The 20,858-nt window shown below is 41.6% G+C and overlaps 1 protein-coding gene and 1 pseudogene across 1 annotated transcript in view; both read right to left on the bottom strand.

Moving 5' to 3' along the window:
* The window catches only part of LOC119594947 (ryncolin-1-like), a 99,837-nt gene extending 79,630 nt beyond the window's left edge, over positions 1-20,207 (bottom strand). Inside the window, 1 exon segment of the mRNA XM_037944019.1 lies at positions 20,179-20,207. The gene's annotated coding sequence lies outside the window, so the exon portion shown is untranslated.
* On the bottom strand, positions 14,876-18,118 carry LOC119594983 (annotated as a pseudogene).
* Positions 20,208-20,858: the final 651 nt, after the last annotated feature.

Below are 20,858 nucleotides of genomic sequence, written 5' to 3' on the forward strand. Positions count from 1 at the left end.
ATAGGTTGTAACGGTTTCCTGCGAAGCGCTCCGCAGAAACCGTTACAACCTATGACGTCATAGGTCCTATATAAGAGATGACGGACTCACCGGTCTCCCAGTCTCTAACTGACGAGTGAAGAGGCTATTCCAAGTGACTAAGGACAATTTTGGAACATGGAAGATACGAATAACCATCCATGGCAGTCAATACCTAGTCCGTCATTATTTGCATCTTCCAGTGACAGTGAAGAAACAGAAGAAGTCTTCGAGAACATCTCTGGAGAGAAACAAACACAAGGATACAAATGTAAGTACAAGTGACTGACTAATAGACTTACTATATTTTTTCTAAGTGAAGTAACTGACTTAGTCATATACGTCATATATAAAAGACACCATGGATTGTATAAGCTTTTCTATCTCCTGTTCGCATTTGTTCCATGAAGCCAAATTGTTGGAGGGGGTCTTCATAATTTGCAGCTGTGGATTGTACTGTTACAAGTTGGGGATTTTGAATCCATTTAGCCAATGTTAGGTCGTTTCCTTAGTTGATAGTTGATTATGTAGTCCAGTAGTATCCTTATATATTCTACAAATATGGGTGTCTGTAAATGTTAGAGTTTCAAACGAAGTTCCTCCTGATACCTTTAAGTCTTTCATTAGTGTTACCATCGAGTGCATTACGACTCCAGCTTTATGAACTTTCCATCCGATTTCTTCTTGTTGTTGTAGTAAGTGAGGATTCCTCTTAATTTGTCTTTATATTGTCCCCTTGTACGTGTCCAGAGTTGTTTGTATTCTTCATCGTCTAGTTTATTAACTAGTTCTTGTACTGTCCTTGCTGCTTTAGTTTTGACGAGGTGCCTGAGGTAGTCGTATTCAGCACTGTTTTCTTTGGACTTTTCTTCTCCTCTTTCATCTCTTGTGCTGGACATGTATGGACATGGTCCGTCTATGGTGTCTTCTTCTCTTCGGTATTGTTGGAAGTACTTGATGATTCTTCTAAAAATGGTGTGGCCAAGACCAAAATACGAAAGCCGTTCAATACCGTATCTGATAAGATAGAGTATCCATCTCTTGATATCTTTAATAAGTACCGTAGTCGCTTCAGCTTCGGCTCTGGCAGCAAAGGTAACTCCCAGGTAGGTAAGGATTGTATTTCTATGTCTGGACTTATTGGTGGGGTGTCCTGAGAACGTGATGTGCCAGTCACTCATCATCACTCGTCAGTTAGAGACTGGGAGACCGGTGAGTCCGTCATCTCTTATATAGGACCTATGACGACATAGGTTGTAACGGTTTCCTGCGAAGCGCTCCGCTAAAACCGTTACAACCTATGACGTCATAGGTCCTATATAAGAGATGACGGACTCACCGGTCTCCCAGTCTCTAACTGACGAGTGAAGAGGCTATTCCAAGTGACTAAGGACAATTTTGGAACATGGAAGATACGAATAACCATCCATGGCAGTCAATACCTAGTCCGTCATTATTTGCATCTTCCAGTGACAGTGAAGAAACAGAAGAAGTCTTCGAGAACATCTCTGGAGAGAAATAAACAGCAAGGGTACGAATGTAAGTTACAAGTTACTGACTAATAGACTTAGTAGCGCAGCGTTATATTTGTGGTATCTCGTCTGAAAGAGAGATATCATATATAGTGAACGACTATGGTTGTTCTCTTCTTTTATATATTACGTATATGGGGGGGGGGAACCTAAGTCAGTTACTTCACTTAGAAAAAATATAGTACGTCCTATAGTCGTCACTGTACTTACATTTGGTAATCTTGTGTGTTTGTTTCTCTCCATAAGATGTTCTCGACGACTCTTCTGTTTCTTCACTGTCACTGGAATAGATGGCAATAATTACGTACCTAGGTATTGACTGGCCATGGGATGGTTATTCGTATCTTCCATGTTTCCAAAATTGTCCTTAGTCACTTGGATAGCCTCTTCACTCGTCAGTTTAGAGACTGGAGACCGGTGAGTCCGTCCATCTCTTATATATGCACCTTATGACGTCATAGGTTTTTAACTGTTTCTGGCGGAGCGCTTCGCAGGAAAGGTGAGACATAATCCATAATGACGAATACCTCAGTCATATAATCATACCCAAAAGACTCGTACTCCAACGTCAGTCCCGTCACTTAAACTCAGGAATTTGTCCACCGTCCATTTAGAGCGCGAAGCGCGAGTATCCATCATTTAAACTGGCATGATGACGTCACATATTAAGTTAACGGTCTTTGCGAAAAAAATTGTCCCTTAGTCCTTGGAATAGCCTCTCACTCGTCAGTTAGAGAACTGGAACCGGTGAGTCCCGTCATCTCTATATAGGACCTATCGACTCATAGGTTGTAACGGTTTCCTGCGAAGCCCATGGTCAGAGATTTGCCTGTTCCTGTCGTTCCTTGTAGAACCTAGAGTGTTAATTTGTATCGTTTTTGTCAGCAGACTATAATTTATCCATGCTAAGATTTACTGGTACATCGTATGTCATGGTTGTTTCGCAGGAAACCGTGACACCTTGACGTCATTAGGTTCCTATATAAGAGTGACGGACTCAACGCGGTCGCCCGTCTCTAACTCTGACGATTGAAGGGCTATTTCCAAGTGACTAAGGCAATTTTTGGAACATGGAGATACGAATAACCATCCATGGCAGTCAATACCTTCGCGGAAACCGTTACAAAACCTAAATGACTCATGGTCCTATAAGAGATGAACGGACTCACCGGTTCTCCCAGTCTCTAACTGACGAGTTGACAGAGTCTATTCCAAGTGACTAAGGACAATTTTGGCATGAAGATTACAATAACCTCCATGGAGTCAATACCTAGTCCGTCATTATTTGCATCTGTCACCCAGTGACAGTGAAGAAACAGAAGAAGTCATTCAAGAACATCTCTGGGAGGAAACAAACGCAAGCATACAAATGTAATTACAGTGACTGCCTAATAGACTTAACTATATTTTTTCTAAGTGGAGTAAACTGACTTAGTCCGTATACTCATATATAAAAGAACACCATGGAATTGTATAGCTTTTTCTATCTCCGGTTTCGCATTTGTTTCCAGAAGCCAAATTGTTTGGAGGGGGTCTTCATATTTTCAGCTGTGGATTGTACTGTTACAAGTTGGGATTTTGAATCCATTTAGCCAACTGTTCGGTCGTTTTCTTCCTTAGTTGATAAGTTTGATTATGTTAGTCCAGTATTATCCTTATATATAGTTTAAATATGAAAAGGTGTTTTGGTGGCCGAGTGGCGAAAGGGCAGATGCCTTATATTTCTAAATTAGGGGTGTCTGTAAATGTTAGAGTTTCAAACGAAGTTCCTCTGATACCTTTAGTTCTTGCATTTGTGTACCATCGAGTGCATTACAACTCCACTTTATATGGAACTTTCGCATCCGATTTCTTCTTGTTTGTTGTAGTAATTGAGGATTCCTCTTAATTTGTCTTTAATTGTCCCCTTGTTAACGTGTCCAGAGTTTTGTATTCTTCAATCGTCTAGTTTATTACTGAGATTCTTGTACTGTCCTTGCTGCTTTTCGTTTTGACGAGGGCCTGAGGTAGTCGTATGCCAGGCACTGTTTTTTCTTTTGGACTTTTCTTCTCCTCTTTCTCTCTTGTGCTGGACATGTATGGACATGGTCGTCCTTGGTGGGTCTTCTTCTCTTCGGGTATTGTTGGAAGTACTTGATGATTCGTCTAAAAATGGTGTGGCCAAGACCAAAATACAAAGCCCGGTTCAATAACCGTATCTGATAAGATAGAGTAATCCATCTCTCTCTTGATTCTCTTTAATAAAGTACCGTAGTCGTTCAGCTTCGGCTCTGGCAGCAAAGTAACTCCCAGGTAGGTAAGGATTTGTATTTATATGTCTGACGTATTGGTGGGGTGGGTCCTGAAACGTGATGTGCCGTGGTCCCGTATCCGTACGGTGAATTTTGGCGTTTCTTTCCCGAGGAGTCTTTCTTGGTTGGGGTTTTTCTCTATGATGAGTGATAGTTTGGACTTTGACTGGATTTCTTCTTGTTGGTTGTAGTAAGTGAGGATTCCTCTTAATTTGTCTTTAGATTGTCCCCTTGTACGTGTTCCAGAGTTTGTTTTGTATTCTTCATCGTCCAGCAACTGTAATTTTAGAGTTTGTTCAAACGAAGTTCTCCTGATACCTTTAAATCACATACATCGGGTCCAGGCTAACGCACACTTCCGCAAGTGTTTAAGTAAGCCCAACATTAGACTTCATTTCGGCGTAAAACTCTGTCCTGCTACACTTTCCAATGACGCACCGGTCGTCCGCCCCTTATCTAATGGGGGCTGGAGTCATATATAAACTCTGCACCTAGCTGAAGAGCGCACCTCGCGTGTCCTGCATTGGAACTTACTCTTTGAAGTGCAGGACTTGAGCTCTCTCTCTGAGTGTTCAGGCCTTTGGGTGGCTCTTTCACTGGATAGAGATGAACAAATGTTTCCAATAATGCTGCCTTAATCCCTGCAGTTGGAAGTGGCATCCCTCTGTGTCTCCCAGGGGTTCACACTACACATGTGTTTGCCATGCAAGGCACCCTGAGCTGTGGAGACAGGAAGTCATAGAAATTGTGTCTAATGGCCGTGAATGAGTACATCCTGCACCTAGCAACGCCGCCTCTTTGGTCCTATTCAGCAAGTCAGGTGGCCTGTCGTGGGCCGGTCAGGTCAATCAGCTGGTCTTCTTCAGGAGGCGAGGGTCAAGCAGTCATGTCGCTCATAGGCACTCCAAACTGTTACCGTGAGTGGCGCTACAAATGGCCATTGGCTACGTATTTCTCTCACATCACCGTCGTGGCTGTTAGACATTAGTTTCTAATATACACAGCTTCCTGTGGACTCCATGGTTGGTGGGGCATGAGAGGATGAAATAACTGCTTATTTCATGGCAAATACTTCTACAACCCCCCACAAGAATATAGAGACAAATGATGATGAACCGTGCCAGGCCTAGACCACGGCAGTCACTCGGAAGCCATACATGGCTTCTAGTGGCAAAAGAAATCCCCCGATAGCACAGGTTTGACTCTGTCATACCTGCGCTAAAATGGGCACTAACATCTCCCTAAAACCTGTCGCCCATGAGATTGTACAGCAGATGGACCTCTCTGTGCTTGACCCTCTCCGCAGCGCCCAAGATCAGTAAGACCTCTGAGTACCCCTCAGACATCCTCCCTAACCGAATCAGAGCACAAGCCAAAACAGCTGCTGCTCCACGACCGGAGCCCAGAACTCCTAGCCGAAAGGTGTTTTGAAATGACCCAGGCTGGAGACCACTCTGAGGAGAGTCTTGAACCTCCCTAGGCTTATCCCACAGGTCCCAAGGTTTCTCTAAACCTGGAGGTTTCGACAATTCCTACCAACTGTGATAGCATTGGAAGATGTAGAGTAAAAATCTGGTTGGTAATACCGGGATTACCAAAGACCAGGACTAATTATTATGCCCCAAAGACCAAGCTACCCTGATTTCCTGCCAGGAAACCAAGCTTAAGATGGGAGGAAATTGTGTCTTCTTGCACTGATCCCGACGATAGGCGAGTCAATATGGTGCTACGTGGCTTCTCACTTTTTTGTATGATGTAGGTAATCTGATCAATCACACCACAATCCCGAGGCTTCCAAATGTCAAAAGGGAAGAACCCTAAGGATCCCCAGTAACTACCCTCGATCTGGGTACTGGACATCTTAACCTTTCAAGGGCCTTCACATATGTACCTGAGCCACTTTGGTGCGCACTACCAAAGATACAGTGACCACCAAGGCTTTCTGCAATGCCAAACCTGAATGTGGGTGTCTGTAGCAAGGCCACAGGGAAGAACAAAGAACACAAGAGCCAATGTCCCAGCTGTGGCCTAAGAGGCAAATCACGCCTGGAGCCTGGCTTGCTCTGCCAGGAGCCAGCCATGCTTGCCCTCTGGCGACCAGAGGTTGCCTAAAAAGCAACATACTTGTGTTCCTGCTCCCTCCAGGCACCCATGTCTTACGACAGAACAAAAGAGAAAAGACTTTCGACCTAAAGAAGGAAACTCCCTCTACAGCCAACCTGGATATCTCTCATGTAAAGAGTTTCTGACCCCTCGCAATAGTGCATTAAAAGAACCACAGGAATACAGTTTAAACATGCAAAGCCTCCCCCAAAAACGCTAATCTCCTCTTTGACTAAGAAGATCTGACTGCTCCTATTGACTGCTGTAGTCACTGCAGTAGCAACAGCTTTGGGAATGTCGAGTGAGGAGGTGGAGAAGGAGTCCCAGTCCGGCAATGACGACAGCATGTTGCCGTCCTGGAAAGGGAGAAGAGCGGAACATATCCAAAGGAGCCTCACCCTCACCCCATGACCGAGCTCCCCTCCCCACTCCAACCATGGCCATGCCCTCACAGGCAGGAGCCAAAACAGGCTGAATCTGTGCAGCCATGCCAGAACAAAGCGCCTTACCAGTTAAAGTCAGCAAAGAGAAGACACAAAATCCTCTAAAGTGATAAAGCCAACCCCCACAAAAGTCAGGAGTTACAAGGCTCTCCACCTTCCCAGTGGACGCCATGGATTAGCCGACAAACAGCCCAAAACCAGGATGGATCCCTCCAACCAGTGAGGACTTCACAATGGAGTTTGTCCAGACTCCGACATAGCAGACTCCAAATCTATAACAAAACATCTCATATATAACTACTGCCAAGACACACTACACACTCTAGCATACACAGTAGAACATTTATCGCTTTGATACAAAGAATGCCACCCTTCCACACAATGTGCGATCAGGAACATTAACATGGAACACTGAATATTGTCATGCTCAAGGAACTTAACATAGGGGACTGTTTGCTTCATCAAGGGTATCATGTCTTCATGGCTGCCAAACACAGCTGGTAAAAGAGTCTTGATCAACCTGGTCAGGCAACAATCCCCTGCTCTGCAATGCCGATGCACCACACTGTAAGAGAGCTGTTGAACCTCTTGCTTCTGAGATTCACCTGGCCCGGGGGACCACCTCAAGCTGTACAATGTGTAAAGTAAACCAGGATGTGAAGCTTAGACCTCAGCCGAGATCTGTCCTACTGCAGCACAACTACGCGAGTGATCATAAGGGGAAGACTTCATGCACAACCACCCCATCCTGGCTCCCTGCCGGGCACACTGGATGTGGGCTAGGCCATCACATAACCAATGTGCTTGAGACTTTCCCAAGAGTAAATCCTCTTCTCAATAGCCAAGAGCCCTGCATGTCCGAGGAGGGTCTAGACCTCACCTTGGCCCTTACTGCGGTCTAGTGGAGAGAATCAGATGGTGTGAGATGAGACTGTCACAAGTGACAGAGATTTCCCCTCTTCTCATAGCCAGAGCCAATGCATGTCCGAGGAGGGGTCCTAGCCGCACCTTGCCACTGCTTTTCTAGTGGAGAGAATCAGATGTGTAATGGACATGAACTGTCACAAGTGCCCTTATTGCACTGTTACTTGGCTCGCCCAAATGCCACAAGCAATCCAAGATGGAAAACCAGACGGGCCAACCTGGCAAGCTTTCCAAATGCCTTGGCGCCATTGTCTTAGAAGCAGTGAACCCCACAGAGTGAAAACATAGAAGTGCTTGAAGCCCGACGTCAGAAGCCAGTGTCCTAAATGAGAAAGCAACCTCACCGCTAATCCTAACACTCTGCCAGACGCTGATACGTTTTATGACAAGATTAAGGAAGTAAAACCATAGAGTGAACATGTGTAGATAAACTTTCCGAAGCAAGAACCCCTGATAACCTATCCCCTCCCGAATGGAAGCAGTCAGGAATGCCAAGGAAACTGTCACAAGTGTCAGACAGGAAAGGTGCTGAATGGTGTGATCCGTTGACCAAGAGTTTTCTCTGCGATAACAAGCAGTTACAGTCTGCCAGCTGACTGAGGGCAAAAACCACAACCGCTTACAACCAGGCAGACCTTGCTCATATCAGAGAGAATAGCAGCTGACCCGATAACTCAGGCTTGTATATCTTCTGTTCTGAGGGAACCAAGACAAACCATACAAACAGTTCTTGCACAGCCCCAGGTTTATGGAATCTTGTCCCGCCATCATTTCCCACCTAGGAAATGGCAGGTGGGCTTGCATTCCGAATCTCAACAGTCCTTGGAAAACTTTCACTCTACCCCAAATGCTGGGGTAGAGTGGGAATAGTTTTCCCATCCTAGAACCAAAGGAGCCAGGGAGTACTGCCCCATCTCTCTCCTCAGCTTGTCCTGGGCAAGACAGCCGAGGGAATGGTACTACCGACTCCAATGTGAAAATGGGCCCCCCGCAACATGAACACCTCCATGGGTTCAACAAGGGGCATGAGCATAGCACATCTAGCAGAGTCAACGCTCTTAAGCAAATCAGACTTCTTTCTGTTGTAGGCAGTTCCTAGACCTGAGCGCTGATCCAGAGGGAATCAGAGGAAAGCTCCTGCTTGGATAGGTGACTATTTCAGAGATAAGTCAGATTCCAAGGTCACTTATCACAGCAATGCACTAGAAAAGGGACCACCTCAGGGTGGGGTCCTCAGTCCAGCCCTTTTCAACACCCTAAAGTCCGCCTCAACATAAAGTCTCCCAGTGGGGTTCCAGATCCTCTCCTATGCAGACGACATTTTCATCTCTCCACTGGAGCACACTTGCCCTAAGTAAAGCCCAGCGCTGTCTGGAAAAAAAAAAAAAAAACCTGAGGGTGCTGGTAGGCCAGGACTAAAGATCCTCTGCAGCAGAATCCAAAGCTATGGCTCTGAAACTAAATGTTCAAGGCACAAGTCCTTGAGAACCAGGGAATGGACTTAGAATGGGTCCAGGTCTTCCATACCGGGGGGAATGATTGACCAGACCCTCTCCCTACAAAGGAGGTCCTGTACTTGTTTTTACCAAGTACAGGAAGCAATTGTCTGGGGAACACATAGGAGGCTAATACCTAAATTAACTATAAGCATATTATGTTAACATGCCATCCGTCCCATTTTGGACTATGCTTCTGTCTCCCGAATTACTGCAAAGGCACCCCAAGGTGAACGAAGGATCAACCTCCTCATGGAGGCAAACCTTCTCCACTGGACCACAAATTTGATCTAATGTGGCAGCTCAGTTTCTTTTCAAAGGTTTTATCCAGGTACCACATAACACAAACATGACACAAAAACTACTCAGATGCCCTAGGACAAGACCACGAGCTGTTTGCAAACAACTCCTGGCTGTCCTCACACAGCCAAGTGTTGGATACGCTATCAGCTTATAGAACAACTAGTCACCCCGACTTTATTGAAGCCCCCGCTGTGGGCAACAAACCTTGAATCAAGTTCCCTGCTATAACTTGTCAATGAGAAGATTCAGTACCCCATGCCTAGTCCTAAAGGCAGAAGCTCGAGGGTCATTTACAACCATTACTCCTATGGGCAGTAGAACCTTACTTCACTTCACGATGGATTCATCCGACCCCTTAAACCACACTGGCAAGTACCAGGCTTTGTCAGCAAGGGATGCCCCACAATCCATGAGGGTATAGACAGAACGCTCCCTCGCTGCAAGTGGCGGCAGTTAGCAATCATGGGAGGACCTAACTCTAAATCCCTAAGGTAAAGACCAAAACACGTGTCATACATACGGCTCAGGCAGCCAGTGACGCGTCTACAGCAAAGCATACCCAAGACAACTCCTACCTTCTGACCACTAAGTGCTTACCATAGAACAGAGGATTCTTGCGCATGGGAAAGAATATCATCACTGGGTCCCTAGCCCAAAGTCATCAGAGGGATGAGTTTGCTGACAGACCATCTCAGGGGTGTGCCCCAAAATCCATGATCATAAAACCGAAGCCCAAAACCTTAATGCAGAATGTAATGCCATATCTCGTTCCTTCCTCCTGCAGCTTCACAGAGAGAAAACAAGAATCCTCCCCCTCGGCCAGATGGTACTACAGACGCTACAGGCTATGAGCCACTGAACTCTGAAGCATCAATAGAGGGACCAAAGTCTTCTTCACAGAATCACACTAGGTTACCCTTGCGCATGCAGATCATAGAGACATTTGACTATGCAGACAGGCGTTGTATGCACTGTGGGGGGGGGTGGACGAGCCGAACGCCACGCGGTACTCTACTGATTTGTGAACAGAATTTTGAACGGTCCGCCCAAAACAGCCAACCTGGCTGGTAAGAGTTACATCATGTTGGGCATGAGCGCCTGCCGGCAATCCCCCGCCACCATAGGAAGCATAGAGTGTCAGATGAATAGAATGAGTACGCATAAATAGCTGACACACACAGGCCTTTGCCATCGATGTGAAGGGCCCGGGCGAAGCTAGATCTTTGCAAAATCTCAAACAATAACAAACAACAGCTGATGAGCGTGCGGAGCGGCCTCTCCTGCCTGCTTTGAAACTGAAGGGAATGGGAAGCTCAAACTTGTTGCTGCACTGTATGATGCATTATTCAGCAACATGAGGATGTTAATGAGGATTTTATTGCACCTAGGTGCTAACTAAATGTATTTTGCATCTCCGTGTGCATATAATATACATATATATATATATATATATAGTATATATATATATATGATATATATATATACTATATATATATGATATATATATATATCTAATATATCATATATATATATATAATATATTATTCATATATATATATATATATATATCTATATCTATATATATATATATATATATATATATATAATATATATATATAATATATATAAATATATATATATATATACATACATATATATATATATATATATATATATATATATATATATATTATATATATATATTATATATAAAATGCATGAACCGTTATTCATATTGACAGTTGTATAAAAGGTATGAATGAGAATGAATATCTTCACAATACAGAGAGGATTTATTTCCAACCGGTTTTGATTGTGTCCTTCGTCAGAAATACATGTTATTTCGTCAGAAATTTCATACCTTTTATATTAAATCATATAATATACACATATATGCGTTATATATATATATATATATATAATATATAAATATATATATATATATATATGTATATATACTATATTAATATGTTTGTTTTGTGTGTATATATATATATATATATATATATAATAATATATAGTATATAGTTATATATAGTATATAATATATTATATATAATGTTACATATGGCATTTTTTTTCAATTTCCATTTATTATGGGATACGTCATTGATATTATATAAGAATATTCTACATCTATTACTATAACGTGATCCTAGGAATTCTCTCAGTATTTGGCAATAGGGAAAACATGTGAGCATTTTAACTAGATCGTTTTTTTTTTATATCATTTATGCTTGAGACCTGACATAGTCCAGCCTCCTAAAGTGTTTCCTGACGAAACTGATATACGGAAAGTACCTCAAATACAGATTCAGAATGTGTTTAATGTCAAAGGAAATATTCGGAAATTTATATGTATATTCTACATATTTCAGTTTTACTTCTTGGTGTACGTATAATTGAATATGAAAGCGTATCTCCTGTATCCTTTCAAATGTAATTAATATCAATTAATAAAAAGTGACATATTCAAAAATATCTAAATGATGTGACGGTCCCCGAAACCGATGTCGATAGACTGGAGTGACGTCCGAAACCGATGGTCGATAGACATGAGTGAAACCGTCCGAAACCGATGTCGATAGACAAATGGAAAAATCATACGGGAGATGCTTTGGGCAGGGTTGCTGCCAACAACACGTCAATAGTGAAATTTCAGAGAAGCCTAGATTTGCAGTGTATTAAATGGGCGTGTTGAACACCACAAACAATCTGTTTGTATATATAATGATGTGTATATATATGTACATATAAATTTACATTTATATAGATATATATATATCTCATCTATATATATATATATAGTTAAGATATCTAATATATATATATATACATATATTACTAGATATATATATATATATATATATATATATATAATATATATGTATGTATATTATAGATATATATGTATATGTATATATATATATATGTGTATGTATATATGTGTAATATATATATATATATATATATATATATATATCTATATAATATATATAGGTGTGGTGTGTGTGTGTGTGTGTGTGTGTAATATATATCTACTATATATCTCTATATATATAATATATATATATATAGATCTATATATATAGATATATATATACACACACCACACCACACACACACACACACACACACACACACACCACACATATATAGATATATATAGATCTACATCTATATATATATATATATATATCTAATATATCTATTATATATATATTATGAATATAACCATATCTGCGGTATATAGACATAAAATATAAATGTATACATATAGAACCACACACACACACACCACACACAACGTATATACGTCACACACACCACACACACACACATCACACACACACCCACACACCACACACACATCTAATATATATATATATATATATATATATATAATATTATATATATATATAATATAGATATATATATAATATAATGTATATATATGTATGTATGTTCATTTTTCTGACGAGAGCAATCGAAACCGTTCAATAAGCATCTGTATTGTGAAGAATATTCATTCTCATTCATACCTTGTTCTACAATATATATACACATATTTATAACCATATTTTTTGATAAACCTTTGGCATTCACGGGCGAAAGAAGCTCTACGTCTGGTTTATCTCTGGCTCTCCTCAGCCCCCAGATTTCTTACCAGAGTGTGACGATTTCCGGCTCCAGTTAGCCCGGCGGTGCGTTTCTGGCTTAAGCGTATGCCTACGCACGCCGACAAAGGATGTGCGGGCAGATATGCGAAACTGAGCCTCGGACCGGGCTATGCCTGTGAATGGAGCCCTGGTCTGTGTCCAGTTACGCCTACTGTAACAACTTGTATCAGCTGTGCTGATTTCACGAGTTAGTCCCCTACAGAAGTAACCTCCCGGCGACAGTTGCAACTTCTGGCGCCTGGGTGGGACTTGAACCGCCGACCCCTCGGATGAGAGGCCGGCACGTTACCACTGTCCTAACCCGGAGGCTAGTACAATGCGTTGAATCGCCTCCTTCCTTTATAACACTTGCATCAAAAAAATGTTTGGCAGTTCTTGAGTTTACTTACTTTATCGCTTTCAGGACTGAGTCCGTGATAAAAATGGGTCTCTTTCCACTGTGGCAGTTATACTAGGGCCAGTTACAAACCAAGATGCACGTCCACGTGGCAGACTCCATTTGATTCGAGCATCCAGAAATATAGTAACCTTTCACGCAGTAGGTCCTCTGCATTTTCCATATGTTGTATGTATGTATGTTTAATATTATATAGATATAATATTATTATATTATTATATATATATTATATATATATATATATATTTTTTTTTTTTTTTTTTTTTTTTTTTTTTTTTTTTTTTTTTTTTTTTTTTTTTTTTTGTTTTTTTTTTTTTAACAGTTTAAGAACAACAGAATGTGGTGTGAGTGAGTGAGTGTGCGTTGTGGGCGTGTGTCAGCGCAGGCAGAAGCCTCAGAATGACGGCCTTATCATCATTGTTGTAGTTTTCAGCGAGTAACGTATGTATGTACTGCAGATATACATCCAACAGAGATCTGACTTGTCCGTAATTTTTCACCGTACAACCTGCCATCTCGGATAGTGTGTCAGATTCTAATGGAGCTTTTACAACCAAGAGATTAAAATGTTAAAATCACATAACCTGAATAAAAGAGTAGTTTTGACGCGTCTAGACATTTTGTAACAAACACAATGTTGACCCTCACTTTGGTTTGCCCAGTGATCGTGGCTTTGCAAGAGAGGGTAATCGTCCTTGCCAGAAGAACAATGCTCTTTTTCACAACTTGCCTCTCTTCCAGACAATGACCATTCCAGCATGACATTTCTATAAGTTATGAGAAATACTGATGTTTGTAAGACACATCACCTCAGTACAATGACTCTCCGCAATAGAATTATCTAAATATTTTGTTTGTGAGAAAAAACACAATCATGTAAGTATAGTTCAGTTTACTAAATCAATGCTTTGTTTCAAATCTTGTATCAGAGTGATTTTCATGATACAGTACACAGTGAATGTAAGCAAACATAGAGTTTTGCCGTTTCTTGTCCAACGAAAACGTGTACCAGGTATGAGTGCTGGCTAACTGGTGCACTGATGTGTAGTCTTGTTTCGCTCAGGGTCCACTGCAGACTTACATCATACCCTGGACGAAGAGAATGGGGTACTGACAGTTTGTTTCACATTCTTCCATCAGAATCCTCCAAGTATTCATCCAGGAGACAGATATATGGTTTTCACCGATTACATAGGACTTACAACAGCAATATCGTCATCTACCCATGTATCTTGGTACGGAAGTAAAGCGGGCCTGAACGACCAAAACTACAGCGTTTCTCATACAGAAGGCTGGATCAATGAACTAGTATACATTAAGATATTGTGTAAGGAAATCAATATACTGGTATATTGATGTTTATTTTCAGAACTTACAGAATTTAAAATTTCATAACAAAATTTCGTAAAGAAATACATTTTGTACGTCGTGTATGCATTTAGATTTAGAATACCCAAACCGCGCACCTACATTTCTGAAACTGATAAAATATTTTGTGACATAGTTTAATATCAACAGAATGTGTGTGAGTGAGTGAATGAGTGGAGTGAGTGTGGGTGTGTGTGTGTTGTGTGTGTTTGTGTGTGTGTGTGTGTGTGTGGGTGTGTGTGTGTGGTGTGTGTGTGTGTGTGTGTGTGTCAGTGACAGCATAATCTTCAGATGCCGGCCTTTATCATCATTGTTGTGTTTCAGCGAGTAATGATATCCTCTCCAGGTTGCCACTCGGCCATCCGCATAGCTCTCGTGGTTCCGCTCATAAGGGAACCATTCAGTTGGATATGTGGCATTTGTCCATACCACCAAGCACCGCCGAGACCTGCAAGAAGGATACAGTTTTTATAGTATTTCTGCAACTTTGTGATAAGAGGTGGAGAGTACATCCTCTTGAAGATAGGAAGAGGTGTAGTAACCTTTGGTCCAGTTATAGTTGTGTAATTATTTTCCATGGTAGTGTATTCCTGTTTTTTTAAACAATATCTGTGAATTTCATATACCCTAGAATAAAATAACTCTGCCTCTTCTATTTTGTACGTCCAGTTTATACGATAAAAAAATCCTTCGTCATATCAGGTAGTATATGAGGAATCCGATAGCTGGAAACAAGGAAGCAAGGTTTTATATAGACAGTAGAGTTCCAAGTACTGATATGATATTCTATATAAATCCTTAAAAGCTTTACCTCAAGCCAGAGGTATTTATAAAACAGGTAGCATCCACTCTGTCTCAAATACTGCTAGTTTATAATCTTCCGAGCTAAGCTCTGCTTACTTGCCGTGATTTACAATGAATACTAATAAGAATTCGTTGTCTTTTCATTTATTTCTTTACCGATTGTCCAAAAAAACATTATATATCATACATGACAAAGACTGACATGTGTGAACAGGAGGGCAGGGCTATATTTCGCAATTTGATAATTGCCAGATTTCAAGAGAAACAAACCCTTTTTGCAGACAACACTTTTTGTAAGAGCAGCGACCCTGTTGGCAAATTTGCAGTCTAAGGACTGGCAGTTTTATCATGTCTCATGTATTCCTTCGAGGATTGAGGTTTACATAAGAGTGTTTTCCCTTCGCTACTGCAACTTCCTCTAGAGGGTTATTCGTGACCCCCTTCCTTCCTCAAACCTCCTTCCACGATATCCTCGCCTCGTCTTCATGATCTTCCATATACATATTTTCTAGCTAACCTATTGTAGGGGTTAACAGCTAATTTTCTTGACTTCATGTGGCAAACTGCGTACTTTAAGGAGTAGTTCCTCGCCTCAACTCACCTGTGTCCGCACAGTTTCGCACCGTCGCCTTCCGTTGTCGTTTCGTGCTTGGTACTCGGGTGGCCGTCGTGCCCTGCACCCCCGAGCCATCGCCAGCTGTGCCGTTGTACCTGGTGGTTTAATGTTTGGTTTTTCATATACGGAATAAATAAAAGGTCTTTTGAGAACTTGTCAGAGCATGTGTCTTGCGGTTTTGAGATTTAAAGACATTTAAAATGCTTTTTTTTTTCTCTTTCTTCCTTTGTTCCACGATAACAAATTTAATAATTGTGAATGCGCAGCATGCCCGCATGCAGATATGTGATACAACTTGAGAATTAAATTTAGTATTAATCCTTATTGAACGACATCGATGGCGATGAACTTAACCACTTGTGTTCAAGGACGCTGCACCTGTATACTGCGGTCCATATATTTTTTTAACCTGCCCGAATTTTTGAGCCGATACTTGTGCGGAGGCGCCCCCAGGTGGAAGACCCCGTACTTGGCCCATTTGGCGTTGTCGCTCGTCGCCGTGAGGTCGATTCTCATCTCCTGCACTGTCGGTCCGAGGTCAGGCGGTGCACGAAGGTCGAGGCCCAGCCAGAATTCGGCCGCCGTCCCATGTGGCCGAAGCCAGCTCGTACTCGACCCAGTGCGGTAGAAGTCCTGCCCTCACAGGGAGCTTAGCCGCCTCTGAACACCGTTCCAGCCGCCGCCGTCGGTCCTCTCTGGTCGCAGTAGACAGTCCGCAGTCCGTGGGGGGGGGGGCGTCGGGCGAAACTGCGGAAGGGGAACACGCGCCGGACGCCCGACTCGAGTCGCCGGCGGCTGCATTCGCGGCAGTGCCTCGGCCCGCCGCCGCCGCCCTCTCTCCGCGTCCGACAGTCGCTCCGCCGCACCTCGGACCTGGTGTCCCGCAGGTCCTGGCTGGGGCAGAGGGGTTGAGGGGGTTCCAATACGAGCAGTGTAGTCAGTGCTGGCGGGGGCGGAGGGGGTTAACCGGGGCAGAAGTCGTGGTGCATTTGATTGTTATTCTATGTATGAAAGATATTAATCCTGTATCATATGTATATATTTAAATAGATACTACATACATAGTGTGTGTGTGCGTGTATAGTGTATGTGTGTATTGTGTGTGTGTGTGTGTGTGTGTGTTTGTGTGTGTGTGTGTGTGTGTGTGTTTGCGTGTGTGTGTGTGTGTGGTGTGGTGGTGTGTGTGTGTGTGGTGTGTGTGTGTGTGTGGTGTGGTGTGTGTGTGTGTGGTTGTGTGTGTGGGTGTATTGTGGTGTGGTATGTGTGTGTGTGTGTGTGTGTGTGTGTGTTGTGTGTGGTGTGTGTGTGTGTGTGCGTGCGTTGCGTGCGTGCGTGCGTGCGTGCGTCGTGCGTGCGCGCGTGCGTGCGTGCGCGCGATGCGTGCGTGGCGTGCGGTGCGTGCGTGCGTGGTTGCATGCGTGTGCGTGTGTGCCAGATATGTAGAATAATGTACATATGTTTGAATGTGGACCACAAATACAACAACTGTACAACGCAAGGTTTTATAGTTCTTTAGACGCTTGTGTACACCGCACATGGCACACGCACACATGAACATTTTGGTTGAGATTTAAGAGGGCGCAGGAGTGTAATGTTAAAAGGCATAAATGTTATGTCGAGGCGCACATTTTATCTCAAGTTTTTGTTCATTGTATTGCGTAGGGGAGTAAGTTGGGTTTAAAATGCAAAGGAATTAAATAAGACCCCTATAGTTTACAATAATTTTCGCCTGTGTTAAATACTGTTATCGCTATATATTGGGTTCAGCGCAAAAAAATCGGTTATGAATATTTACAAAATCTTTTATCACGGTATAACTACATGGACTAATGCAAAACATTTCATCAAAAACCCATATTTCCAGATCTCATTAATACCCACACCTAAGAAGGGGAAAACCCTCTTGAAAACTGAAGACAAAGCACACAGTGAGGTAAAAAAATCTCAATGGTTAGACACAACAACATACGCACTTGCGCAATGGAACAGCTGATCATTTTTCGTTTGCCTGACAGTTGTCAAGGGAGGCTGCAAATGCAGCGTTTGAAGACCCGCGGACTGCGAGCGATGGCATGCGGGGCATCCCCCAGTCGCTGTGGCTCCAAGTGTATCTGTTTTCGTTACTGTTGTCCCCTAAGGCCATGCTGAGCGCACTCGCCAGCATGAACTTGTGCAAGAGCGCCATTCTGCTGTGGTTCACGGCGCGGCTCTGTCAAGCGAAAAAATCTTTCCGCTTGGAAAAGAAGGTACTGTGGAGGCAAATATGTTTATAGAAAATAGCAGGGGGCGAAGAGCTCGTGTTTTACATACACAGATATACGTAATTATGCATGAACACACACACACGACGCACTCACATATATATGTGTGGGTATGTGTGGTTTGTGTGTGTGTGTGCATGACATCTTTATTTGTTTCATCTTTACATAACGCAATCATATCTAGATATAATATATAAATAAAATAAATACATAAATAAATAACTAAATAGATACATAGATATATATATATATATTATTTATATATATATATCATATAACACCTATATGTGTATATAGCGGTGTATAGAGTATATATCATATATGTATATGTATGTATGTAAGATAGATATATATATATATATATATATATTATATATATATCTATTATATATATATATGATACCTCTTATCTATATCTATTATATAGATCTATCTATCTGTCATATATATATATCTAATATATAATTACATATATATATATCATATATATCTATATATACTATATATATATATATATGTGTTGTGTGTGTGTGTGTTGGTGTTGTGTGTGAGTGTGTGTGTGTGTTTGTGTAGTGTGATGTGTGTGTGTGTGTACAACCCACACCCACACATTGTGTGTGTGTGTACACCCACACCCACCCAATACTGTGTGTGTGTGTGTGTGGTTTCTGTGTGAGCAATGTGGTTTTGTGTTAGTGTTGTTTCAATGTGCGTTTGTGTTAGTGTGTGTGTGTTGTTTTGTTTGTGTGGGGTTGTTTGGTGTGTGTGTGTGTGTGTGTTTGTGTGTTTTGTTTGTGTGTGTGTGTGTGTGTGTGTGCGTGCATCGGAAATGAACGGTTGCGGCGCGGTTGCCTCTCTCAGGTCGGCCAGTTCGGGTCCAGAGGTCGGGGCGAAAGGAACGGCCACCCGACGCATGTTCCTCTACGGATATTTTCACTGGATATGGACCACGTTTGATGTGTGTGTAATGGGGGGGAGGAGTTTCCTATAAATTGCCTGAACACAGCACATACACAGTAAAAAATGATAAAAGAACGTGTACAATGATATCTGAGTTTCTCACCAGACGGCTCATAACCGAATGGATCCATTTCGGTTAGTTGTGTCACCTGATGAGGAATCCTGACTAGTTCGAAACGCTAACGGACAATTACTAATTCTTAATGGTACTGTGTTTCATTAAATATCTGTATATATATATATATATATATATATATATATATAGAAATAGATATATAGAGATTTATATATATATATTATATCTTATATATATTATATATATATATATATCGTATATGTGTGTGTGTGTGTGTGTGTGTGTGTGTGTGTGTGTGTGTGTGTGTTGGTGTGTGTGTGTGTGTGTGTGTTTGTGTGTGTGTTTGTGTGTGTGTGGTGTGTGTATGTATTTATATATATATATATATAATATCTTATACATCTATATATTTATGTATTCTATAATATCTATATATATATATATATTAATTAGTATATTATGTATATATTAGCTTATATATATATATATATATATATATATATAGGTATATATATATTATATATATATTATATATACATATATATATATATATATTATATATATGATATATATATATATATATATATATATTTATAGGAAGTAATGTTTTGTTAATATAGCCAGCTATTCCCAAAATTACGTTCCCCATTAATTCCAAAATTATCAATCAAAAATTGATTGGACTATAGCCTGTTCTTGGCAATATATTTGCTGTAGTAAGTTTGTCCTCCTCCTTCCTCATCCGCTGTCTCAGTTAACCAAAATTAAGACTGAATGTCCGCCTAAAAATGTAAGACCTGGGATGCCGTGTATGTGACGCGCGTGACCGCAAATAGGCAAATACTCATGGGTATGTATTCGTGCACTATAACAGTTCAGCGCCTTTAACCCCAAAGACTGAATTACCTCTAATATCTGCTGCCAGTGGAGAGACAACGGAGTCTACGGCATATGCCGCACGACGTTCAGGGGCAAGTGACGGACTTGCCGGCGCGACGAACAACGGCAGCAGGAGTACCTTGCCTGCCCTCCTCTCGCTCGTTTCCCACCCTGTACTATATACACGCTCAGTTGGGAGGTGTTTGCGCGGGGGGAGCCCCAACTTGGGGAAACTCAGGCACTTCTACTTTTTTTTCGTTATCGTTATTATTCTGGATGGACTTTATCACTTCTGAGAGATAGAATACCTTGCATTAATGGAACTGTTGGTAAAAACATCCGTTTCTGGCCTTATCTCTCTGCTCTCATCAGTCTTTTTTGTCTTTTTCTTTTTTTGTTTTTTTGCTTGTCTTATCCTTTCCTAGAATACAAGACTTTCTTTATTCCTCTCTCTCCTCTCTCTCATCGTCCTGCGTCTCTCTCCTCCTCCTCTATATATATATATATATATATATATATATATATATATATATATATATCTTATATTTTGTCTCTCTCTATCTTACGTGTGTGCAATGGGACGGCCACGGATGACTGGCAGGAGAATAAACTCGTTGTGGATTTAACGTTCCTTTGGTGAACGAAGGTAGGCGGGAGATACCACCGCCCATAAGGGTGATGTCACACGGCGTGACCTTTCCCTTTGA

The sequence above is a fragment of the Penaeus monodon genome, chromosome 35 (genome assembly GCF_015228065.2).
Source record: "Penaeus monodon isolate SGIC_2016 chromosome 35, NSTDA_Pmon_1, whole genome shotgun sequence".
Classification (NCBI taxonomy): Eukaryota; Metazoa; Arthropoda; class Malacostraca; order Decapoda; family Penaeidae; genus Penaeus; species Penaeus monodon.